Below are 27,210 nucleotides of genomic sequence, written 5' to 3' on the forward strand. Positions count from 1 at the left end.
AAGTGCATTAGAAAAGGTGTGACGCCTAAGCAGTGGAATAATGCAATCATAGTTTTGCTGCATAAGAAAGGAGATAAATCAGAAATTGGAAATTATAGACCAATTAGCTTGTTATCCCACATCTGCAAGTTGTTTACAAGGGTCATTACTAACAGATTAGAAAGAATACTTGATGAGAATCAACTGAAAGAGCAAGCTGGCTTTAGGACAGGATTCTCAACTATGGATCACCTTCACGTAATATCACAGCCAATGGAGAAAGCAAATGAATATAAAACACCATTATGCCTGGCATTCATTTGTGGATTATGAAAAGGCAATTGACTCCATACAGCATAAGGCAATGTTTCGGGCACTGGAAACACAAGGCATAGATACTCCATATATTATGATTTTGAAGAAAATATATGAGAACACTACCTCCTTTATTAGACTAGACGAAGACAGTAGGAAATTTAAAATCAAGAAAGGAGTTCGACAAGGAGACACAATATCTTCGAAGCTGTTTACTGCTGCCCTTGAGGAATCTTTCAGAAGATTAGACTGGTCGCAGAAAGGAGTCAGTGTGAGCGGAGAGTACCTAAACCATTTACAATTTGCAGTTGACATTGTGGTTATAAGCCACGATCCCAAAGAATTAGAGGAAAATCTTAATCAGTTATGCACAGTTAGTAAGGATTTTGGACTAAAAATGAATATGGCTAAAACAAAAGTAATGATGAACAAGTATGCCATGGAAAGGGAAATAATGATTGAAGGAGCAGTAATTGAAAAGGTGGAGTCGTATACTTATCTGGGACAAGTTATTAGCTGTAATAATGATAAATGGCTGAAAGTCAAGAGAAGAATAAATTTTGGATGGATAGCATTCAGGAAATATAGTCACATACTGTAGAGCAATATACCAGTATGTCTGAAACGTAAAATAATGAATCAGTGTATACTCCCCACTATGACTTATGGAAGTGAAACTTGGGCACTCACCAAAAGAATGGAAGAGAAGCTGAAAACTACACAGCGAAGAATGGAACGAATTATGTTGGGAATCAGACTGTTAGATAAGAAGAGAAACACATGGAATAGGCAGCAAACTCAAGTAAAGGACATTCTTATCAAAACTAAAGAACTAAAATGGTCTTGGGCAGGACACATAGCTCGATGACATGATGACAGATGGACTAAGAAAATAACAGAATAGTACCCAAGAGGAGCTAGAAGAAAACCTGGAAGACAAAGGCGGAGATGGATAGATGAAATTCATGAGTTTTTGGGTAGTAAATGGATGGCCAGTGCTCAAAACAGAAGTAACTGGAAAGTTGCTGGAGAGGCCTTTATCCTGCAGTGGATTGAAAATGGCTGATGATGATGATGATGACGACTGTACTATACTGTAATCAACCCAACTTGAACTTCTGAAACCAACAACAGAATTTCCTTGCATTTACAGCTGCCCAATCTTAAATGTTGTTTTTTTTTTTTTTTTTTTTTTTATCCCTACCCTTATGTTATTCTTTTATTGAATTCTTACAATATGTACAATGCTTTTTTCAGTGATCCTAAAATTTCCTGATAAATGGCTGTTTAACTTCTTCATAATTATACAGGTATCACATAAATACAATTAAAATGTCAGAATCCTGTCAGTTCTAGAAATAGATATTTTTGGAACTTATTGCTTCTGGGATATTTATCAGTTACTGTAGACTTCAGTGTGCATTAAACTTCAGTATATACTAGATTTTAAGATGCATTAAACTTTAGTATATACTAGATTTTAAGATGCATTAAACTTCAATTTAGGCTAGGTTTTACAATCTGTAAACTTTATGATATGTTTTCCTTTAGCATATGATAATCTTTATTATATGGTAGATTCCACCATGTATTAAACATTAATATGTGCTAGAATTTGGCATTAGTATAAAAATTATCACTTCAGACAAATTTGCATTAGGATATCACAAAAAAGTGTGTATTTCGATGTAGCCAGTTTGCTTTTTAAGCATGAGAGTCTGTGGAAACATTTTAAATTTAATATACAGAGCAAGTCAAAGATACCTCTACAACTTTAAACGTAAATGTGTTTGCTATAGTCACCATGTATTCATTGTATTAAAAATAAACAAATTGGCTGCATTCAAACAAAAGTACACACTTTTTTGTGATATCCTAATGCAAATATCTCTTTTTACCATGAAAGACAGTGTTTAAAGTTGACTTTCAAAGTTTTGCCTCATAAATATTGGATGTTTTATTTAAAGTAAATATTAATTCCACTGAAACATTAACTTTGTTCTTATTTTCTCCCAGTACAATCTTTCTTTTATTAGCATTAGCATTAGTACAGGCATATGATGCAAGAAAGCAAGCTTATGCAGCATCAGCCAAAAAAAAAAAAAAAAAAACCTTCCATTTCACCCTTCCGTTCGTTCGAAATACCTGTCCAGCTGAGTCTTAAATTTTTTAGGCTATCAATTTCCACAACAGGGGATGGAAGTCTGTTCCACCAACCAACTACCCGCTGGCTAAAGGCAAATTTCTGCACATCTATCCTACATCTGTCTTTCCTCAATCTGAATTTATGCCCTCTCAGGTGATTATTCTGAACAAGAGGAAGAATCCCATCGCCATTAGCATGCTCAAACTATTCGAGGCTTTATACACCTCTATCAGATCACCTCGCCGGTGCCTAGGCACCAGCGCGGTGATCTGATAGAGTAATTTGCAAAACTTAAGCCTTTCTTCGTAAGAGCAACCCTTTGTTCCATTCACTAATCTTGTTGCCCTTCTCTGTATAGTCTGTACTCGTTCTCTCTGTACTCATTCCCGCTGCTCTACATCCTTCTTGAAATGAGGCCTCCAGACCTGTATACAGTACTCAAGGTGTGGCCTGACCATTGCCTTATAGGGAATTATAGGGAATAATCACCTCCTTATCCCTGCTAGAAAAATTCCTGTATATCATTGACAAGACACCATGAGCTACTCTTGCAGCTCATCTGCACTGCTCAGAGAATTTCATATCTACCTCCACAATTACCCCCAGGTCCTTTTCATTCTCTACCACTGTCAGTGTAGTACCACAGAGTTCATACGTTGCTCTGGGGTTGCTGTTTCCCATATATAGTACTTTACATTTTTCAATGTTAAACTTCATTTGCCACCTCTCAGCCCATCTGGTTTCCAGATCCTATCGCAGCAGCATAGCGTCAGTAGTGTCCTTAACAACCCTGCCAACCTTTGTATTGTCTGCCAACTTGGACATTAAGCTTGGTATACCATCATCAATATCATTTTTAAATACAGAAAACAATAATGGACCCAACCCTGAACCCTTTGGGACTCCACTAATTACATTAGTCCACGATGAGCAGTGTCCATTGATTGCCACTCTCTGTCTTCTGCCCCTCAACCATCCCTTTATCCATAGCAGCAATTTGCCTCCAATGACACACTGCTCCAATTTGTGCAGCAGTCTTCCATGTGCAACAGTATCAAAAGCCTTTCTGAGATCCAAATATATAATATCAAAGTTATTCCCTGCATCCAGTTCTTTTGTGACTGCATCATATTATCCAATCCAATCAAATTGGTCAGCTTAACATAACCATGCTGTGTCCGAGCTATAACTGAAGTCTTGTCTAGGTGATCCTACAGTGCTTCTTTAACCAGTGCCTCCATTAATTTTCCTGGAACAGAAGTTAAACTCACAGGTCTATAATTACTTATGTCAGCCTTTGATCCTCCTTTGTGAATTGGGGTCACATTTGCACATCTCCAGTATCCAAGGAAGCTCTCATAATTATGGCTAAGGGTTTGCTTACTTCCTTTGCTGCCTCCTTTAATATAACTGGATAGATCCCATCCACCCCTGGCGTCTTTCTTGTGTTTATCTTCAACAATTTCTCCTCCACTTTACTCTCAGTTATTATAGGATTATCTACCTTACTGCCAGAGTTTAATACACCTCTGGCATTCCCCTCGCTGAATAACTCCTCATGTGTGAATGTCGATGTAATATATTCATTTAGTTTATTAGCTACTTGAGCAGGATCATTAACGGTTGAACCATCGATATCAAGTGGACTAATCTGATTCATCCCCTTCTTTCTAGAGTTTACATAAGTAAAGAATTCTTTGCTGTTTTTCTTTGATTCCTTTGCCAAAGATTTTTCGTAATCTGTCTTTGCCTGCCTAACCCCCATTTTATCTTGGTTACAGACCAGCTTATATCTATCATAGGCTCTGTGTCACATGTTAATTTATATGTATCCCATGCATTTTTCTTCTTTGCCATATGTCTCATTAGTTCATCTGACATCCATTTATGCCTAAACCGTGGACAATATTTCTTAGTTGGTATGTAAAGCCTAGTAGCTTCCAAGATATTTATATAAATATAAATAAATAGTTATAAGCTACTGAATGTGTGCAGCTCCTTTTGACTTTACCTATATGTTCATTTGAAGCTTGATAATTGAGTTTGCAAATAATTATTTGTTTATATTAAAGCAGAATACAAGGTAACAGAAGATCATGCAACATATGGGAAAGATATAAGAAATTTGACAGAAAGTAGCATTAGATTTTCCCAAAATGTAAGTCTTATCTTAATGCTTTTAAGTAAATTTTGTGATTAATATTGTTTCTGATTAAAAATATCGCTTTTAAGGTTGCCATGAATTTTTAATTGTATTTCCGAATAAAATGTCAGCATAATTAAGAAATTTGTGGCATTAAGTCATAAACAGTTTTTCTCTGAATTTTATCTCATAGTGAAGCAAGACTTTCATAGTTTTTCCAGATTTTTGAGAGGTATATCTATTATTTGAATAGTTTTGGAGAAGCACATCTCAATGAGTATTAAGCATGAGTACTAAAAACTGAATTTTATTTATATCTGTAAACATCATAGAACTTAAAACATTATTTTCTTATGTTTATAAGTATTTATAACATTTAAAAGGTAGCCCTGGTAGTTAAAAATGTGAATATGATTTGTATTTGATTTCTGTGTATCAAATAATAATAATAACATTCAATGCAAATATTGTCATGTATCATAGTGTCAATTTTAAATACATGCCTGTAACTCTTTCAAAGAGAATATATATTGATGAATTTGCATCAGAAAAAATATTTCACATTAGAGGAGAAAAAAGAAAACAGTTCATTTTAAGGAATAATTTTAATGATGTATCTGAAATCATTTATCCATTTAAATGACATTTTGATTTTAATAATGTATTGTGAATAAATTCAATAATTTTCTTGCATTTAATAACAGTGATTGCCAATTTTTCCATGCATATGGTGAGCTGTATGCAAGATCAGATTTACCAAAATGCATTGTTATACTTCTTGAAGGGCTTCATGATTTTGTGGGCCACAGAACAAAGCAAATATTGTTAGTCCAGGGATCCCTGAATTATTTTTGGACTTTTAAATAAATATATGTTCCAGGGTCCAAAACTACATATATCATCTAAATGGTATTAATTAGATGTGTCATCTAAAAAAGGTTTAGTAGTTTCTGTGATTACTTCTCTGAACATAACGAATTTAAAATCTGCTGTTTTTTTGCATCATTAGTCGATCCTGCTGAAATTAATTTAAAAAGTGTCTGAGACTGACTGTAGTCACCTTTAAGAAAGCAAAATCCCTTCCCTTCATAATTGGCAATGGTTATATTGTTTAAGTAATCCCCCACATCAATAGATTATGATGATTGTCAACTAGTGGCTCCTTTATCAGGAGGTTCTTAATGTAACAATAGTCACTGTTAATAATAAGATCAAGAGTTTTGTTGCCTACCCAGCAAAACACTGGATACTATATTCATGCATCAAACGACACAACAAAATCCTTAATAGCACAAAGCACTGGTCCCACGCAAACTAGCTATTTTCAGTGATTTATCAAGGAAATGGGAAATATATTTTGTAAACAGGATAAGATAAGATCAAGGTATGTCTGCCAGGAGCAAAAGTTGATGATGAACAACAGCTATCTCTTTTAAGGGCACAAATGATGATATGGTTATACACATCGGTACAAATGATGAGAAGTGAAAGATCTGAAGATTAACTTAACAAGTCCAGGTCAAGCTAGAGAAAATGTCATGAGTTAGGATTAAATTTTAAAGTGTAAATTTATGAATCGGTTTGTTAATGGAGAAACTGTACAAGGCTCATAGGATAGAATTTTTATCAGCATGGCCGGTGCATGTTAAGAGGAGAAAATGTTTTTACTGGTATGGGATACACTTGAATAGATGTGGTTCCAGAATATGTGCTGATGCTATCAAGTCAGTGTGGGTCGAGAAACTGCGAGCTTGGGAGATACATCCATTAATGGATCAATAGCAGGCAGAGAGAGAGAGAGAGAGAGAGAGAGAGAGAGAGAGAGAGAGAGAGAGAGAGAGAGAGAGAGAGAGAGGTGATTCTTCTTCCATTAGGACATGAGCACATAAGCACTGCGAAAGCAAAAATAAGAGTAGGAGTGTGTTATAGGCCTAATGACTCGAATGAGTACAATGAACAATTGTACAGAGAAATAGAGTGGGCTAGTAAATCGGAATGTCTTATAATGGGGGATTTTAACTTCCCAGATATTGACTGGAACTTGTGGGTTGGTCACTCACACACTAGTCAGACTTTTGTGGATTTAATGGATGATTGTTTTCTGCAGCAGCATGTTCGAGAGGCAACCAGAGAAAGTAATACTCTTGATCTTTTTATCAGCAGTGATCATTCGTGTATTAAGAATTTGCAGTTAAGGAACCACTAGGTGGCAGTGATCACAGTGTACTGATGTGAGATTTACTTAAAGATTTAATTACAATCAGGGGTAAAGGAAAGGGTTTTTGCTTACGTAAAGGTGAGTACAGTGGTCTCCGACAGTTTTTAAATTCTGTACAGGGGGATAAACTGACGATGTTACCAACAGTAAATTCTAAGTGGGAAGCAATCAAGGAATTAATCGTGGAAGCTACTAAAAGTTTCATACCTATTAAGAAATATTGTTCAAGGTTTAAGCCTAAATGGTTATCTAATGAACTAATGAGACTCGTAATAGAGAAGAAAAATGCATGGGATGAATATAAATTATCAAGCGACTCAGAAGCCTATGGCAGATATAAGCTAGTCTGTAATCAGGTGACAAAGGAGGTTAGGCAGGCGAAGGCAGATTACGAGAAATCCTTGGCAAAAGATACTAAGAAAAACAGCAAGGATTTCTTTACTTATATAAACTCTAAAAGGAAGGGGATGAATCTGATTGGTCCACTTGACATCGATGGTTCGACTGTTGATGATCCTGCTGAGATAGCAAACAAACTGAATGATTATTTTGCATCTACGTTCACACATGAGGAATTATTAAGTTTTGAAAATGGCAGAAGGTTATCAAATTGTAGCAGGATACTTAATGATTTTGTAATAACTGAAAGCAAAGTGGAGGAGAAATTGTTGAAGTTAAACATAAGAAAAGCACCTGGGGTTGATGGGATCTATCCAGTTATATAAAAGGAGGCGGCAAAGCAACTAAGCAAACCCTTAGCCATAATTATGAGAGCGTCCATGGACTCAGGGGAGGTTCCCACGTACTGGAGATGTGCAAATGTATCCCCAATTCACAAAGGGGGATCGAAGGGTGACACGAGTAATTACAGACCAGTTAGTTAAACTTCTGTTCCGGGTAAAGTAATGGAGTCACTGGTTAAAGAAGCATTGCAGGATCATCTAGACAAGACTGCAGCAATAATTCAGACACAGCATGAGTTTGTTAAGGGAAAGTCTTGTCTGGCAAATTTGATAGGATATTATGATGTGGTTACAAAGGAACTGGATGCAAAAAATAATTTTGATATCATATATTTGGATTTCAGGAAAGCTTTTGACACTGTTGCGCATGGAAGACTATTGTACAAATTGGAGCAGAATGGTATTAAGGGTAAGTTGCTACAATGGATAAAAGGATGGTTTAAGTGGGAGAAGACAGAGGGTGGTAATCAATGGGTGCTGCTCTTCTTGGACTAATGTTATTAGTGGAGTCCCACAGGGTTCGGTGTTAGGTCCACTGTTGTTTTTTATATTTATCAATGATATTGATGAAGGTATATCAGGCTTAATGTCGAAGTTTGCAGATGATACAAAGGTTGGCAGGGTTGTTAATGACAGTAATGACAGTGTGCTACTGCAACAGGATTTAGATAATTTGGGCAGATGGGCTAAGAAGTGGCAACTGAAGTTTAACCTTGACAAATGCAAAATACTGCATATGGGTAGAAGTAACCCAAGAGAAACGTACCAACTGTGTGGTACTACACTTAAGGTATTAGAAAATGAAAAAGACCTGGGAGTAATTGTGCAGTCAGATATGAAGTTTTTTGAGCAATGCAGACAGGCTGCCAGGGCAGGTCATGGGGTTTTGTCAATGATATATAGGAATTTTGCTAGCAGGGAAAAGGAGGTGATTATCCCTCTGTATAAGGCAATGGTCAGGCCACTCCTTGAGTACTGCGTACAGGTCTGGAGGCCTCATTTTAGGAAGGATATAGATTTACTTGAGTGTGTACAGAGAAGGGCAACAAGATTGGTGAGGGGAATGAAGGGATCCTCTTTCCAAGAGAGGCTTAAGTTCTGCAAATTGCAGTGGCTGGAGACTATGCACCTGCGCGGTGATCTGATTGAGGTGTATAAGGCCTTGAATGGATTGAGCACGCTGAATTCTGATGGGATCCTTCCACTTGTTCAGATTGCGAACCTAAGAGGGCATAAATTCAAATTAAGAAAAGACAGATGTAGATTAGATGTGCGGAAATTTTCCTTTAGCCAGCGGGTGGTTAATTGCTGGAACAAACTTCCATCTGTCTTTGTGGAAGTTGATAGGTTGAATAAATTTAAGGAGGAACTGGACAGGCATTTGGAGGGAATGGTGTGATTTTTTTTTTTTTTGGCTGATGCTGCATAAGCTCATACACTTGCTTTCTTGCATCAAATGCCACTGCTACTACTACTACTACTACATGCACCAGCTTGCAGAGCAGAAAAATGGCAGAGAGATTACAAAGCATTCTGGAAGGGTCCTCATTGGCTCAAAGTTACGCTGTCCACCCACATCATCTGAGTACCTCTACCTGAGAATGTGTGCTTCTGAACCCCTATCCTATCTACCCTTTCTGTTCACATTGCACTCACTGTATTCAAATTCTGCATTCCTGTGTATTGAATGTAATCATGTTTTCCAATGATCCTACAAAGTGTCTACATTTGATGATTTAATTGTTAGTTGAAATTCATAAATGTTATTTACTATACGCCTTACATTAGTCTACAGTCATGTATATATTCAGGGTCATCAAAAAAGGTGTCCGTGATTTCATGATAAAATAACAACCCAAATACTTACATCGATCAATTGATTTATTTGTTATTATCTACAGGAATATCTCAAGTTTTACTTCACACCTTATTCATTGCTTGGCAAAGATCTAAGTGATAGTCGATGTCCATCCATGTGTGTGCTCAATAATTTCCGGTGTAACGGTTGCTATTGCAGCTGTGATCATCTTAAATGGTGCAGATCGTGAATCTTTTCTGCGTAGATGATGTTCTTTAGGTAGACCCACAAGAAAAAGTCTAATGGTGTCAGGTCAGGACGTCTTGGTGCACAAGGCTGACACTGACTGAGGCGGTGTGTGTAGGAGTCATTCTGTGCACACTTACTGCACAGCCAAGGTCATTATTGAGGTGTCATTTAAAACTTAGAGAGTTACCACACTGTTTGCTGCTCAAATATTTCTGAAGATAATTTAAAGGGAAATCAGTGACCCTGTATATATAATATGAACTGGGTTTATGGTTATGCTCTTGAAACCAAAAACTTTAGTCACTGCAATGGAATACTCTTGCTGCTCCTTGCATATAGTACAGTGGTTAAAATTACTCCTCCTGTGGATGGAAAAGGCCTGAATTTAAATCTTATGAGTGGTTGCAGGAATTTTAATTTTTTTCTCAATGTGGTTGAGTTGATCAGTCTCAAAGAAAGGTTGGGAGATATACTCCCTTCCCAACCCAAAAGAGTGTGTGCCCAGTGAATGGCAAAAGAAATGTCTTAAATACTAATATTTTTGATTGTGAGGGGTGTTGCTCACCAACAAATTTTCTTCAAAGGGACAAATAATAAAACATTCTAAATTAAAGTTTTGAGATACCTTTTTAATATGCTTTGAAGAAAAATGCTGGATAAGTGAAATTTCAAAATGTAATAAATTTTCTGTTGCATTTGTCATTTTCTGTACAGAATTTTTTGGCCAAACTCTTAATCCTTCAAGTCCACTAACCTCTGTGTTCATCAAATTTACGTCTAATGGATTTTTGTTTCATATATTGAAAATAAACCTGTATGAACATCAATTTCATGACATTCAAATAAACAATCAAACAAAAAAAAAAAAAAAAAAAGAAGTAATACTGCACTTTTGTTTTGGCATATTTGAAATCCAAGTTCCAGAATTATTTCCATATTGGGAAAAATAATTGATATAAGTGTGTCCCTGAGTAGGATAATATTTTGAAGGGGATTAAGTTGCAAGCTTTGTAAATGTGCTAGTTTCCACTGTACCTGTGCAGTTTGGATACTTTTTGAAGAGATTGTAGTATTTGAAAACATTTGTAGTATTGCAATAAATTTTTATGTTCTTCATTCTATGGTATGGATACTTTTTTTTTTTTTGTAATATTGAAAAAATTACTTAAACCAAAATCTGTTCAGATTAGTGGGATTTTAGTCTACTATGATTACGATATATTTTATTTTGTCCTATAATGGTGATAGCCATAATTTCTTTTTAAGAGACAAAACAAAAAATAAACTTAAAAAAGAAAAACCTGGAAAATATTGCCTGCTCCAGAACATTTCTTTTTTTTTTATGGAACTGCAGAACATGACCTTTAATTCCTGAAACCTTATGTTTTATTGCCTTTAGTAAAACATATAGTACTCAGTTTGAAAGATGAGAAACTTAAACCAGTATGCAACCAGTGGATATCAACATTGACAGAATCCATGTTGTCAACCTTTCCCAGATGGCAGTTTCAATGTAATTGAGAGATGGCAGTTAATGATTTTGTCTATAAATTTGGAAAGTATTTAGCTATCTGCAGTGGGACAATAAGGAAGGTGGGAGTTGTCACCCTTTTTAGGAATGGCTGGATATGAGCACATTTACAGCACTTTTTTTTTTCTTTTTTTTTTCTGTCCGATGCTGTATAAGCTTGCTTTCTTGTATCATATTCCTCTATTAATGCTAATGCTGCAACAAAAGAGGGAGAGCATTGCAAAAATTGGGGCAATAATTCTGGAAGATTATCATATTAGCATTAAAGAACTACCCGCAGAATTCCAAATTAGTGTAGGGTCTGTTCAGAGCATCATCCGCCAGCTGTTGTATATGAGTGCAGTGTTTGCTAGATGGGTTCGCACTCTTCTTGTCTCTTACTAGAAGGAAGGGGCATAATATGCACATGAGATGTTTCATTGCACCAGGAAAAGCAAGAGGAGTTTTTTTCATGTCTTGCACCATGGATGAAACTTGGATCCATTACTATGATCCCAAAACTAAATCAAAGGTCAAATCAATGGAATTACGCAGAATCAATCCATCCATCCCCCCCCAAAGGGGGACAAAGGGGCAACCAAGTGCTTCAAGGTGATGCTGTCAGTTTTTTTGGGATCAGCCTTGTGTAATACTATCAGGTTACACCTGTCTGTACTATGACAGGGAAGTATCAATCCAACTTCCTCATAAAGCTATCTGCTACTATATGAGAAAAGATGGGGAAAGCTGTCAAAAGATGTGCTCCTACTCCACAATAATAATAGCCCTGTGGATTTCCTCCATACTGCAGTCAGATATGCCCACAAATATGGGTTTGAAATATTGCTACATCTTGCTTATTCTCCTAACCTTTTACCCTTGGATTTCTTCCACTTTCCTGCCCTAAAGGCCTGTGTTTGTGGAAAACAATTTTCTGCTGATGATGATGAGGTGATTTTTGCTACCAAGTTGTGGTTTGAAGGACAGTCAGAGGACTTCTACAAAATTGGCCTGCAGATGTATTGAGAGGTGGCAAAAATGTGTAATTTTGTGTGATGACTGCGTTGAAAAACTGTAATGCATTGCGTTTGTTTCAACTTTCTATCACAACTACTTATGGGTGAATGCAAACCTTTTTTGAATTCTGCTTGTACTGTATTATAGTTCCACCATCGTCAAAATGCATGCAGAGGATTTTGTCACAATCGTACTGGACTTCATTGAAATTTAGTCACTTGATGCAGTTGGGACAAGTATATAATTTCCATCAGTGTTTTAGATTGCCAGGTAGCAACTTGCTGTTGTATCCAGAAGAAGGTCTTTTCTAAAAAGTGGTCCCTGACAAACATTAGGGACCAGTTGTTAGGAAACAAGTAAAATTGATAAAATTCCTCTTAGGTTTAATTTGAAATTAATGCAATGCCTCATTTCTATACATAGTAAGTTAACCAAAGTTAACTACGTTGGTTAAATCTCATATTGTGAATATGTAATATTCACAATATGAGATTTAACCAACGTAGTTAACTTTGGTTAACTTACTCTGTATAGAAATGAGGCATTCCACTACTTTTACATATGTAAGTTTTCTGAAGTTGGTGTCTTTTGGCCCTAAAATTTTGACTATATTTAAAATTAATTTAAAATTATATGTATCACTCAGGTTGTGGGTGTAAACTTGTCTGAGCAGTGTACTGAAAGGCATGGAGTAGGCCTTTGCATTGAAACAAATGAATAAATAAAAAACTAGTAATTAAAAAAACACCACATTTATAAGTAAGGAGCACCTTTGAAAAATGTCACATTACTTTTATATATTATATCATTTTAAAGAAGTTTTAAATACATGAAATCAAATGTTTACTTCTTACTGAGATTTATATTCAGTATTCTATTAGATAAATTAACTGAATCTTTAATAATATCAAAAGACTAAGCATCTTTGCTGAGTTCAAATGGAATTGGGTCCATCTAGAGTTATGAACATTAAATTGCTAAGAAAAATTATTTCAGTGTTAGGAAAGGTAGGCTGGAGAAGTTTCAGGATAACCATGTTGAAAAGATTGATTTGTTGAGTTGGAAAACTGATAGAGACAGGAAACAGATATGATAGTTTGGCGTAAAGAGTTTTAAAACTATGTGAAATTCCTGTTTGGGATATCTGATCAGAACTTAACAGACTGCACATATGCACAAGCACCATTTTAAACTTGGAAAAATCAGAGCAGTTTTAACAAATTAATTGTGAATTAAGGTTCTATGCGAATTTCAATGTTGAATCTGCTTAGAAGATAGAAAGGAATACCATTGTGATTAAAACTAATTAAAAGTGAATTAGGAAGCTTTTGGAAAATCTATTCCATTTCCCAGATAATTTTTTTTTCTTTTAGTTTAACTATTCATAATGCTTTGATGTAGATGCAGTAAATGTTTGAAGCCAATATGCTGTATGAAATTTTTCAATGTTCCCTTCAGAGCAAAATATAGATCAAATCCTTAACATTGCATGGCTTTTACATCTCCCCACCTTCACATGACTTCCTTTAGCTACAGCTCTCAGAGTAGAAGCAATAAGATTATATGCTACATGGTCTTAAAGTAACAGTACGTTTGGCCCAGTGGACTGATATGTGGATATCTTTTAAAACCATATTAAAACTATACCCTTACAATGTATGGAATCTTGGATATTCGTATTGCTCCTTGTAATCCTAAATACCATGATTGATATTGCCTGACAAAATCATCTATGAAATTGGGAGATGCAAAAAATTTGTTCTGGAGAAAAAAAAAATTATTTTGATCACTTTGAGGCCTTATTCATGAAAGTAGTACTGTAAATGATGGTGGAGCCTTCTAACATCTAGTATTAGCATTAGAATTAGTTGAGGCATATGATTCATGAAAGCAAGCTTATATAACAGCCTAAAAAAAAAAAAAAAATAACCATCCTGTCACTCCAAATGTTTGTCTAGTTCTGCCTTGAACTTATTTAAGTTGTTGACCTCCACTGCAACAGATGGAAGTTTGTTCCAACTGTCAACCACCGTCTGGCTAAGGGCAAATTTCCACACATCTATTCGATGATTGTCATTCCTCACTTTGAATTTATTCCCCCTCAGGTTCTTAATATGTGCAAGTGGAAGTATCCCGTCAGCATTGAGCCTTCTCAAACCATTCAAGGCTGTATACACCTCAATCAGATCACCTCACAGGTGCCTAGTCTCCGGATGCTGCAGCTTGCAGAACTTAAGACTCTCTTGGTAAGAGCACCGCATTGTTCCTCTCACCAATCTTGTTGCCCTTCTGTACTCCCAACTCTACATCCTTCCTAAAATGAAGCCTCCAGACCTGTATGCAGTACTCAAGGTGTGGCCTGACCAATGCCTTATACAAGGGGATAACCACCTCCTTCTCTCTGCTAGCAAAACAACTATATATATTTGAAAAAACACCCTGACCTGCTCTGGCAGCCCTTCTGCACTGCTCCGAGAACTTCATATCCGACTGAACAATTACCCCCGTGTCTTTTTCATTCTCAACCTCCCTGAGTGTAGAACCATACCATGAAGTTGGTATGTTTCTCTTGGTTTACTGCTACTCATATGCAGTAATTTGTATTTGTCAATGTTAAACTTGCAACTTCTCAACCCATCTGCCTAACTTTCTAGATCCTGTTGCAAGAGCATACTGTCTTTACTGCCATTAACAACCTTGGCAACATTTGTATCATCTGCAAACTTGGACATTAAGCCTGATATACCTTCATTTATGTCGTTGATAAATACACAAAACAACAATGGGCCCAACACCAAACCCTGGAGGACTCCACTAATAACATTAGTCCAAGTAAAGCAGCAGTGTCCATTTATTACCACTCTCTGTGGTCTCCCACTCAATCATCCATTTATCCATTGCAGAAACTTTCCCTTAATGCCATACCGCTCCAATTTGTAAAGCAGTCTTCCATGTGCAACAGTATCAAAAGCCTTTCTAAGATCCAAATATATGATATCAAAATTATTCTTTGCATCCAGTTCCTTTGTGACCACATCGTAGTATCCAATCAAATTGGTCAGACAAGACTTCCCCTTAACAAACCCATGCTTTTTCTGAACTATTACTCCAGTCTTGTCTAAGTGATCCTGCATCACTTCTTTAACCAGTGACTTCATTATTTTCCCCAGAACAGAAGTTAACATAACAGGTCTATAATTATTTGTGTCACTCTTTGTTACACCCACTTTGTTAATTGGGGATACATTTGTACATTGCCAGTCCATGGGGACCTCCCCTGACTAAGGTGCTCTCATAATTATGGCTAAGGGTTTACTTACTTCCCTTACTGCCTTCTTGCATATAACTGGATAGATTCCATCTGCCCCAATTGCCTTTTTTATGTTTAATTTCAACAATTTCTCCTCCACTTTGCTCTACATTATTACAAAATCATTTAGCTCCCTGTTAGAGTTTAGTAAACGTCTGTTCTCCCCTTCCTTACAGAATTCCTCGTGTGAATGTAGATGTAAAATACTCATTCAGTTTGTCAGCTATCTGAGCAGGATCATCAACAGTCGAACCATCAACATCAATTGGACCAATCTGATTCATCCCATTCCTTCTAGAGTTTACATAAGTAAAGAAGTCTTTGTGGTTTTTCTTTGCATCTTTCCCAAGGATTTCTTGTAATCAGATTTTGCTTGCCTGACCTTCTTTGTGACTTGATTACAGACCAGCTTATATCTGCCATAGGCTTCTATGTCACCTGATAATTTAAATGCATTCCACACATTTTTGTTCTCTGCCACGAGCCTCATTAGTTAATCTGACATCCATTTAGGTCTAAATCTTGAACAGTAATTCTTAGTTGTTTTGAAAAGCCTAGTACCTTCCAAGATTAATTCCATGAAGGCTTCCCATTTAGAATTTGCTGTTTTAAACATCATCAGTTAATCCCACTGGATAGAATTTAAAAACTGTCGGAGACCAATGTAGTCAACTGTACAAAAACAAAAACCCTTCCCTTTACCCTTGATGGTAGTTGCATCTTTAAGTAAATCCCACCTCAGTAGACTGTGATCACTCTCACCTAGTGGTTCATTTATCTGAAATTCCTAATGCATGTATCATCACTGTTGATAATCAGATCAAGAGTATTATCCCCTCTGGTTGCCCCTCAAACATATTGCTGTAGAAAACAATCTTCCAATAAATCCACAAAAATCTTTCTAGTATGCAAATGACCAACCCACAATTTCCAGTCAATATCTGGAAAGTTAAAATCCCCCATCACAGGACATTCTGATTTATTGGACCACTCTATTTCTCAGCACAATTGTTCATTGTACTCATGAGTTGTTAGGCCTATAACACACTGCTACTCCCATTTTCCCTTTCCCAGTGCAAATGTCACACCAAACTGACTCAACATAATACTGTCCACCCATGTCAACTGGATGTACTTCCTTAGATTTTATGTTTCTTAAATAACAGCATCATCCCTCCTCCCCTTCTATCCTGTCTATCCTTTCTGTACACATTATACTCCCCAAATTCCAATTCTACATTCCTTATCTCTGGGTGACACCAGGTCTCTGATATCCCAATAACATTAACCTTTGATGTCTTCACAGCACCTCAAATTCATCAAATTTATTTACTATACTCCTAGCATTGGTGTACATGCAAGTATACATGCACCTATTCCTACTCTTAGTTAGCTTAATGCAACCCATGTATTTACTTGTTCTATGTTGAATTCCCACAGGCCTTGAAATCCCCAGAACCTCGTTTTCCAGGTTGCTGCTCATTCCAATAGAAGCAGTGCAAGAATCACTTTCACCTTTGCCTGGTGGCTACCGTAAATCTATTAGTTTGTGAATCCCCCCCCCCCCAAAGCTAGCAGTTTTCCGACCCACCTAACACTGCTCGATAGCATCAGCAAATATTCTTGCACCCTCTCTATTTAAGTGTATCCCATCTCTGTAGAAGCAGTCTCTCCTGTTAGCAAGCACAGACCATGCTGAAAAAAATTCTACCCCATGAGCCTTGCACAATCTCTTCAGGGCCGAATTGATTGACAAGACTCTCAGTGTATATTTCCTCTTATCTTGTCTGAGCAGAATTGCAGATACTTTCAAATTTAACCCTAACTTGCCACTTTTTTTCAACATTCATCTGTACTTTTTAAGTCAGTCTGCAGATCTCTTACTCTTAAGGTCATTAGTGCCAATGTGTACAACAATATTGCTTTTTGTGCCCTTAAAAGATATCTGCTGTACATCATCAACTTTGGCCCCAGGCAGACATATCCTGGTCCTGTTCTACCTATCCATTTTGCATAATATATTCCGCGTGTCCCTGACAATAACCAGCTCCTGTGGGACCAGTGCATCCTGCTTTGGAGATTGCCTCTGTGTTGCCTGATTCACAGGAGTGAGTTCTGGCATTGAGTCAGGCAGCTGAGAGCTCGATGAGCACCTCGTATTAATTTCTTCAAGGGCATCTATCCGACACCCCAAACTCTCATAGATGCCCATCAGAATGCTGAGTTGGCACTTAATTTCTTCACAATCTCTGCACTTAGCACGCACGCACGCACACACACACACACACACACACACACACACACATCCCTTTTGGCTAGACCATGTCCTGTTCTAGACAGGTCTACAAAGATTTTACATTTCACACATTTTTTAGACTGTGATGCATTGGAGAATCGCCCCATTTGTTTTTCCCCCGAGCCACAGTACTACTGCTAGTTTGTGCTCGTTGCTTTGCTGCTCTAGTCTTGGGTCATGATTCTTTTTTAAGTACAATTTAATTAACAGTGAAATTTAATAAGATTAATAAATTTTTAATTGATTAATTGATAATACTATACTAAGCTAACAGATTTCTAATACGGTGCTATGTATTTCGCTATAAGCGAAATACATAGCACCATATTCTGAGGGCGCCTCCGTAGCCAGGTGGACAGGAGCAGTAGTGCGTAGCACACACTTCTTGATTAGACCGGGGTTCAAGCCTGTAACCACCAAATACAGAGGATGCGGAAGGTCAGGGAATGACCACCGCATATCCCCAGCCCGGATAAAGGGTGAGGGTTGGCGTCAGGAAGGGCATCCGGCCATAAAAATTTCATGCCAAAACAATAAAAACACTGACCCCATATATATATAATGGGAAAAGGCGAGGAAAAAAAAAAAAAAAAAAAACTATGTATTTCGCTTATAGTTTTAAGTTAAATCTTACGCTAGCTATCAAGTTTAGGATATATGTTACCCTATTTGTATCGTATAACAATGGCGGCGGTTTACGAATGGTAAAATGTATGGACACTAAGTATTAACTTTTAAAATCGCTATCTAAAATTCAAAATTAAACAAGAAACGTGACAAGGACTATAATGCTACTTATAGAAAATACTTTAATATATCAGGTATATCAGGCTTATTGTCGAAATTTGCAGATGATACAAAGGTTGGCAGGGTTGTTAATGACAGTAATGGCAGTGTGCTACTGCAATAGGATCTAGATAATTTGGGAAGATGGGCTAAGAAGTGGCAACTGAAGTTTAACCTTGACAAATGCAAAGTACTGCATATGGGTAGAAGTAACCCCAGAGAAACGTTCCAACTGTGTGGTACTACACTTAAGGTGGTAGAAAATGAAAAAGACCTGCGAGTAATTGGCAGTCATATCTGGCAGTCAGATATGAAGTTTTCTGAGCAATGCAGACAGGTTGCCACTGCAGGTCATGGGGTTTTGTCAATGATATATAGAAATTTAAATTAAGAAAATACAGATGTAAATAGATGTGCAGAAATTTCCTTTTAGCCAGCGGGTGGTTAATTGCTGGAACAAACTTCCATCTGTTGTGGAAGTTTATAGGTTAAATAAATTCAAGGAGGAACTGGACAGGCATATGGAGAGAATGTTGTGATTTGTGTTTTTTTTTTTTTTTTTTTTTTTTTTTTTGGCTGATGCTGCATAAGCATCAGCCAAAAAATGCACTTGCTTTCTTGCATCACATGCCACTACTACTACTACTATAACAATTAAGTCAATAAAATGGCTAAATATAAATAAAAACTTAGCGTTTGCCAGAGCTGCTAAATCTTGTCCAACACGTGGATAACCTCGTAACCACTATCCCGAATGAAATTGTCCAATGTCTTCTGTGTGACTAAATGCTAATGCTGAAAATATATTTTTATTGATTCTCATTATGGTTAAGCATACTGTGAGGCCCATCGGGGGATTTCTGACAGTGTGTGGGAAATGTTTTAATTCATTATATGGCTTGTATGAGTCTGGTGGTTTAGACACTTTCCCAAAATTTAAAAAAAAAAAAAAAAAAATTATTTTGACTGCTTCGTGGCTTTATTCATGAAAGTGTTATTGTAAATGATGATTGTGTTCTAACATCTAGTATTGTCCAGTGTCACAGATATTTGACAAGTCTGCTGTGTGGACTTTAAATGCTATAGCTGGAAATATGTTAATGTTTCCAGCTATAGAATTTAAAGCTGGAAAGTGTGTGGGAAATGTTTTAATTCATTATTTAATTAATTCACAAGTTTTATTTAATTCACAAGTGTGTATGTGGGGAGCATTGTCGAGGCCCATTATGTCAAGGATCTGGGTATATTCTTACCATATCTACGCCATATCCAAAAATTTCATTACTTCATACAGCATGTCCCACCCACTTTTTCTTACTATTGAATACACCATGAATTGTCAAACTAATAGAACAAGATTATCTGCGAAAAGATCTAAACCTCCCAAGCACTTCCTAATTCATTTCACAAATATACGTGGTCTCACTTCTAATCTCAACGATGTCCATTTCCACTTGCAGTCTGCCAAACCCCATGTACTTTTTCTGACAGAATCTCAGTTATCGGTTAATTCAACTACTGCTCATCTCAGATGCCCAAATCATTCACTGTATGATTCCTTTCACCTCAAAGGTGGTACTTATGCATATGTCCGTTCTGATATTCCCTGTCAGAGACTTGGCAATTTGGAATCTTCTCTCTTTGATCTTCTCTGGCTTAAAATCTCTCTACCTCATTTTGTCAAATTCATCTGTTGTCTCTACTGTTCTCCCAATTTCACTAATCACTTAGAGCTCTTTGACTTCCTCTCTTTGCAACTTGACTTTCTCCAGTACAACTTTCCTAACAGTGAGGTAATTTTCCTTGGTGATTTTTTAATGTTCACAACTCCAGCTGGCTTCCGTTTTCTAGTCACACCAACCCAGCTGGTCGAGATGCTGAGGCTTTTGCAATTACTAATGACCTTGCACAGATTGTTCATTTACCTACAAGAATACTGGACAGTCCTAATCATACAGCCAATACATTTGATCTTTTTCTCACAAACAACCCTTCTAAGTACACGGTCGAAGTGAGAGGTCCTTTAGGCACTTCAGATCACAACTTGGTGATTGTCTCTTCTCCAATGGAACCTTTATCTCATGGCTATTCCCAACCTCGTGTTGTTTGACATTACAAGAATGCAAAATGGGATGACGTGCAAGACTTCCTTTCTTCTTTTTCTTGGTCAGATTACTGTTTCAAAATTTCTGATGTCAACGATTGCTCAAATCGTGTCAGTGAAATTATTTTTGCAGGAATGGAATCCTTTATCCCGCGCTCCACTTTAAAATCTCATCCTTTGTCTAAACCTTGGTTTTCCAATAAATGTGCTAAGGCTGTTCAAGAGAAGAATGTTGCATATCGTAATTGGCTTGTTTCTAATTCTCCAGTTTCATTTTCTGCCTACTGCAAAGCTCGCAACAATTGTAAAGCAGTTATTAATCAGTCCAAACTAGAGTTTGAACAGGCTAAGAGTAGAAAACTTGCTTCTTGCCCTAATGGTAGCTGAGCATTCTGGTCTTTTGCCAAAGCTATTGGCCGCAACTTTTGCCCATCTCTGTCCAAAACAGATGGTTCTGTTGTCACTTCAGCCAAGGATTGAGCTGACCTGCTATTCTCCCATTTTTCTTCCAACTCATGTATTAATGATCTTGGTAAAACACCTCCCACCATTCCCAACATGCTCCTTTCAATGCCTCCTCTGGTCTTCCGTCAAAAGGATGTCAGAAGGATTTTGACTCTAAGAAAGCTCCAGGTCCTGATGGTATTTCTCCACTTGTTCTCAAAACCTGTGCTCCTGAACTTACTCCTATTCTTTGCCGCCTTTTTTCACTTTCTTATTCCAAATGTTTTTCCTTCTGCTTGGAAATTTGCTCGTATCCAGCCAGTTCCTAAAAACAGTGACAAATCCCTCCCATCCAATTATCGTCCCATTGCAATTACTTCTACTCTTTCTAAGGTAATGGAGAAATCAATTAACCGCCAATTCTTAAACCACCTTCCATCTGATCAACGATCGCCAGTATGGATTCCATCATTGTTGATCCACTGGTGATATTCTGGCTTATGTTACCCATTTATGGACTAATTCAATGGAAAGGTTCGGTGAAACACAAGTAGTTGCTCTTGACATCTCAAAGGTTTTCGATCGTGTTTGGCATAAAGGTCTTCTAAACAAGCTTCCATCTTATGGTTTGCCAACTGTTTTTAGTAATTGGTTATCCAGTTTTCTCTCTTATCACTCACTGAGGGTGATGGTAGATGGCTCTCTGTCTTCTAACTTCTCCACTAATGCCGGTGTCCCCCAAGGTTCAGTTCTTTCCCCCACTCTTTTCCTCTTGTATATTAATGACCTTCTTCCATTGACTGGAAATCTTATCCATAGTTTTGCCGATGATAGCACATTGCATTCCACTTTCCATTTTGAGAAACCTTGTCCTGCTCAATCAGCTTCAATTTCTTGAAAATCTGCTACCAATTCCTTAAACATTGATCTTCAAGTAATTCTCCAGTGGGGCAAAGAGAATTTAGTTGATTTCAACCCTTCTAAAACTCAGTCTTGCCTTATATCTAAAGGATTCTTCTGCTCCTATGCTTATCTTTAGTGACACTCCGATTTCCAGGCAAAATGATATATCTCTTTTGGGGATTACCCTGACTTGTAATCTCTCTTGGCACAAGCACATTACAAATATTGCTTTTTCTGCATCTAAAAAACTTGGTTTTCTCTTTCGCTCTCGGGGTTACTTTTCTTCCAAACAGCTGCTCACTCTGTATAAATCGCAAATCTGCCCTGCCATGGAATATTGTTCCCACATCTGGTGTGGTGCCCCCAAAACTTCTCTCAGGCTTCTTGATTCCATTCAGAAGAGGGCAGTTAGGTTAATTAAATGATTCATCTCTAACAGAGTCTCTCCATTTGCTGTCTCATAGACATACTGTTTCTGCCGCATAGCTCTTCTACAGATACTTCCATGGGCACTGTTCTTCTGAATTGGCTTCTATAATTCCCGCTCTCTCTTTCAAAATAGTCCGAACATGTGCCGCCACCAGCCAACATCCATTTACTGTCCAACTTCAAACTCACAGAACCAACTTTTCATCTTCCTCGTTTATTCATTCAACTGTCGTTTTCTGGAACAACCTTCCTTCATACGTATTTCCTGAAAATTACAGTCTACAGAAGTTCAAGTCCAATGTCAATAAATATCTTCTTTCGTCTTCTCAACCTCCACCCAAGCACGGTACTAAGTGCTATAGGTTCTAATACCTCTCGTGTTTGGGGTTTAAAAAAAAAAAAAAAAATATATATATATATATATATATATATATATATATATATATATATATATATATATATATAATGAATTAAATGAAATTAGTCACTCTCCCGAGTCTACCGTCCTCAGTTCGGCCACCCAGAAAATTATTTTTAGGCTTAATGTAGTTGAGTAGTCAGGAGCGAGACGCTTTAGCACACTCACTCTTTGAGTGGACCATTGTTTTCAAGCTTTTTACTGCTAAATACAATTAATAACTGTATTCATGATTTATTGTAAACTTCTCTGACCTGGTCATCATGGTGGAATATAAACAGGTACCTTTTTATATAGCTAAACTTTCTTAAAATCCTATTATTTTTTATTTATTATTTATGTTTGAATTACTATTTTATGTAGTAATTTACCAATATAGTTATTTAAAATTTTTTTTTATTGTTATTTGTGGTTACTGTAATTCTTTAAATGATGGTACCAGATATTTGTTTTTTAATTATACAGTCAAACTTCCTTATAATGAGATCCAATGGACTGAAGAATATTGCTTGTCTGTACATTATTTTGCTTTTACCCATTATATCCGTTATTGTAGTCTATATGTTATTTTGCTGTTATTGATTACATTTGTCATGCACACATACACACAGATATATACAGTATGTACGTATGAAAAAGAGATAAATATAACAATGAATAATGACAGCTCATGATTTCACGATTAATAATTTTTTTTGATATATTTATGCACCCTATAAATAATTTCATTATTAAAATTACAATAAAATTTTTGATATTATACATTGTTTTTATTTTTTAAAATCTTCAAATGTAATTTTTTTTTAAATTTCTTTTAAGGTGAAATTTATGAGCAATGGCTTCCATTTTAATGAGATAAAATCAAAATTCAGGATCAATGTTATTGTTTTATAAACAAAGAATGAGTTTTTAAAGCAGTTTGTCTCTCTGTTCGACAGTACATTAACACTCATTGGACACTCACTACCATTTTCTTCCTCACTGTCGTCTTTGAAAGCCTCTTTTTCTCTAACAGCTTTCAGAATGTGCTCATCTGCTGGCATTTTAGCAGTCATGAGGTTGTTGTGCCTGGTCTCGTAATCATCGACATACACCAACCCAGTATGCAAGTTATGTTTCTTCAACCACGTTGTTAATGGAATTTTGTTATCATTTTCTTCAGAGTGTCTGTGGGCTTTGGTTTTGCCTTATTAAAAGATTTTTTGATGGTCTGTGATGTGACCTTATCTTATGCCTCACTCGCAGATTGGATGGCATGAGTAACTGAAATTTGAAAATTTTCCTTTCTTTCAGTGGATTCTATAGTTTCTAATATTAAAAGTTTTCTGAAATGGCATTTAAAGCTTCTAATAACACTTTGAACCATAGGTTGGAGAACAGAAGTTGAGTTCAGTGGGAAAAATATGTTTGATTTTGATTAGATTGCGAAGAATGTGATATGATAGGCAATTGTCTAAAATCAAAAAAAAAATTTCCTCTCTTTTTTTTTTTTTCTCTCTAAGCTCTTTGTCCCAGTTACACAATTCTTCAAAAATGGATATCTATGCTTTTTTTTGTTATCTTGGTATATTACTGGAAGCTTTTTAATGTTTTTAAAGCATCTTCTTGGATTTGCCATTATTAAGACTTTTCTTTTTCCAGTTCCCCTAAGATTTGAGCGAATCAGACCAGTTACTTCCTCTTTTGATTATTTTTACCCTCTACACTTTTCACTTTCAATCTCGTGGGTCATGTAGGTGACAATCTGTAAAAATTTCACTTTCAAAGGAAACCTTTTATATTTGGCCACACATTTTCAATCTAGTCATTACTCACTTCTTTGTTGATGCCGTTGGATTTGCCATTTGTCTTACCATAAACAATACTATTTCTTTTTGTGAATCTGTCAAGCCCCTGTTATTGCAAACAAAATCTGCATATTAAGTTGATGTGCCAGTTTTTTAGCTTTTAGTTTTAATTACACTGAAAAGAATCTTGTCTAGATCACTTTTATCATACCTACACAACTTTTTTTCGAATGCACTAATAATTCTTTCCCGCTTTTTGCAAACGGCTGACACAATTGATGAGTTTAGTTTTAACATTTTGCAAATGGATGCATAGCTTGTTCCATACTCTAAGTTACAAATACTATTTACTTTCTCTCTGATTGTCAGAATTTTTTTGTTGGTTGCCATTTCAAGGTGAAAAAAAGAACTGGATTTAAAGCAGCACAAAAGCTTAAAACTTAACAGAAGCAGAATTATTTTTAAAAATTCCAAGTGTTTCTTCCAAGTTTTAAAAAGATATGTTCACACACAAAGTTTGAAGTTGTACTGAATCCTTCATTTCTACTGAATCTGAAAGCTGGATATTTCATATGATGCAGAAAAATTTCATTGGTTAATTTGCTGGGTAATTTCTCTCCCTAGGTATTCTTAAAATCCATAACAATAGGGAAGAAGCCATCTATGTCAAGGGTCCACCATTTTATCAAAACCTTTACTCTTCTGAACCGCCTAAGATCACAGAACGTGAAATTAATGACCTCATCAGGGATCTCGAAATGCCAAAGAATAATGGAGAGCTTTTGGCCCAAGGCTACAATAGTGGAATCGTCTAGATCACTCTGTGAAAGGGACAATATTTCATACTTGAAATAAAGATCATGATAAATTCCATCAAACAGAAAGTGAACTCACTGTTTGTGGAGTTGATGATCTAATGTCAGCAACGAAAATGAGGCACATTCTCAAAGAATGAAGACTATTTATAGATGCTTCTAAGGTTAGCCTTAAGGCTCATATTACACAATGGAAATATGCTGCCTTCAATACCTTTTGCATATGCCATCCAAAAAAAAAAAAAAGAAACATACGCAAACATGGAGAACATCCTCTTAGGTGTACACTATCAGAAGTATGAGTGGCAGATATAAAAGAAGTATGAGTGGCAGATATGGTGATTTAAAGGTAATTGCCATTTTATTAGGACTACAAAAGGTTACACTAAGTGTTGTTGCTTTCTCTGTGAGTAGGATAGTCTTGTCAAGTATATACACTTTGAGAAGAGGAGTTGGCCTCAACAAAAATCATTAACACCTGGAATGAAGAACGTAGCATTTGAACCACTGGTAGATCCAAATAAAGTTTTACTTCCACCACCACATCAAACTGGAGCTCATGAAAAATTTAGTGAAGGCTTTGGAGGTGAGCAGTCCTGCATTCATATACTTGCTAGAGAAATTCCCAAGAGTTAGTACAGAGAAGATTAAGGGAGGTGTTTTCATTGGTCCACAAATACGGCAACTTTTTTTAAGACGAACAGTTTGAATGTGTCAGTAATAGTGAGAAATCAGCGTGGAAAGCTTTTCGAAATGTTTTGACTGGTTTTCTAGGAAATGCTAAAGCCAGCAATTACAGGCAGCTTGTGGAAGATCTCATTACTTCTTACGAAAAACTGGACTGCAACATGACATTGAAGATGCTACATTTATTGCACTCACTCTTGGATTTCTTCCTGCCAAACTGTGGTGCTGTCAGTGATAAACACTTCCATCAAGACATCGCAACGATGGAATAAAGATACAAAAGCAAATGGAGGGTCATCATGTTAGCCGATTATTGTTGGATGGCGAAAAGGGTTGCTCCCGAAGCTGAATACAAGCGAAAGGCGAAAAGGTCCCATGTTTGATACAGGTATGTTCTTAGCTAGATCTTACTGCCATATAAATAAAAATTACATTGTATAATATTAAAAACTACTTTTTTTTTTACCCCTTTCGAAAATGAGAGCCAATCTGCCGTTTTAAGCAGTATTTCCATGTTTACCACCCCAAAATCTATAAAGTAAACTTATTTTCATGCCAATGACGAGAAATGACCCAAAATTTGTATTTCAGAGTTATAAATGGGTTTGACTGGATTTGTTTAAGATTGAATGCAATTAACCGTATAATAAACTTTATCATCATTGTTGATAACAGTAGATGTTTCGAAAATTTATTACTGAAAAAAGATTACTTCAATTTGTTTAGAAAATAATGTCCTTTGAAATTAAAGTGAACGTTACTGACACAGAATTTGTAGTAGTTGAAAATTGTGCTGCGTGGGATACAAATGCAGTCATATTGAAGGTAAGGTTGATATTACTTGATTTATTTAGTTTTTCATTTTTTTTTTTATACAACTAATGATCTTTTTCTGTGGTTCTTTTATGATTGAATATTGATAAATTAATTTATTATTCTTAATAAAGTAAAATTCTCATTATGAAATTATTTGACTATTGCTATGTAAACTTTCATACATAGGGATATTTAGATACAGCAGGCCCTCGTTATAACATGGTTCACTATAATGCTGATTCGCTATAATGCTGTTCTTATATTATAACTCATATCTCACCTTAATGCTGTCACAAC

The 27,210-nt window shown here is 36.3% G+C and overlaps 1 long non-coding RNA gene across 1 annotated transcript in view; it reads left to right on the forward strand.

The window, feature by feature from the left end:
* Positions 1–4,514: 4,514 nt before the first annotated feature.
* LOC150079180 (uncharacterized) overlaps positions 4,515–27,210 on the forward strand; it is a 39,101-nt gene continuing 16,405 nt past the window's right edge. Inside the window, exons 1-2 of the long non-coding RNA XR_016547556.1 lie at positions 4,515–4,598; positions 26,824–26,922. This is a non-coding gene — a long non-coding RNA (uncharacterized LOC150079180). The remainder of the gene's footprint in view (positions 4,599–26,823; positions 26,923–27,210) is intronic.

This window comes from Mastigoproctus giganteus, chromosome 10 (genome assembly GCF_048544385.1).
Source record: "Mastigoproctus giganteus isolate SK-2022 chromosome 10, ASM4854438v1, whole genome shotgun sequence".
Taxonomy (NCBI): Eukaryota; Metazoa; Arthropoda; class Arachnida; order Uropygi; family Thelyphonidae; genus Mastigoproctus; species Mastigoproctus giganteus.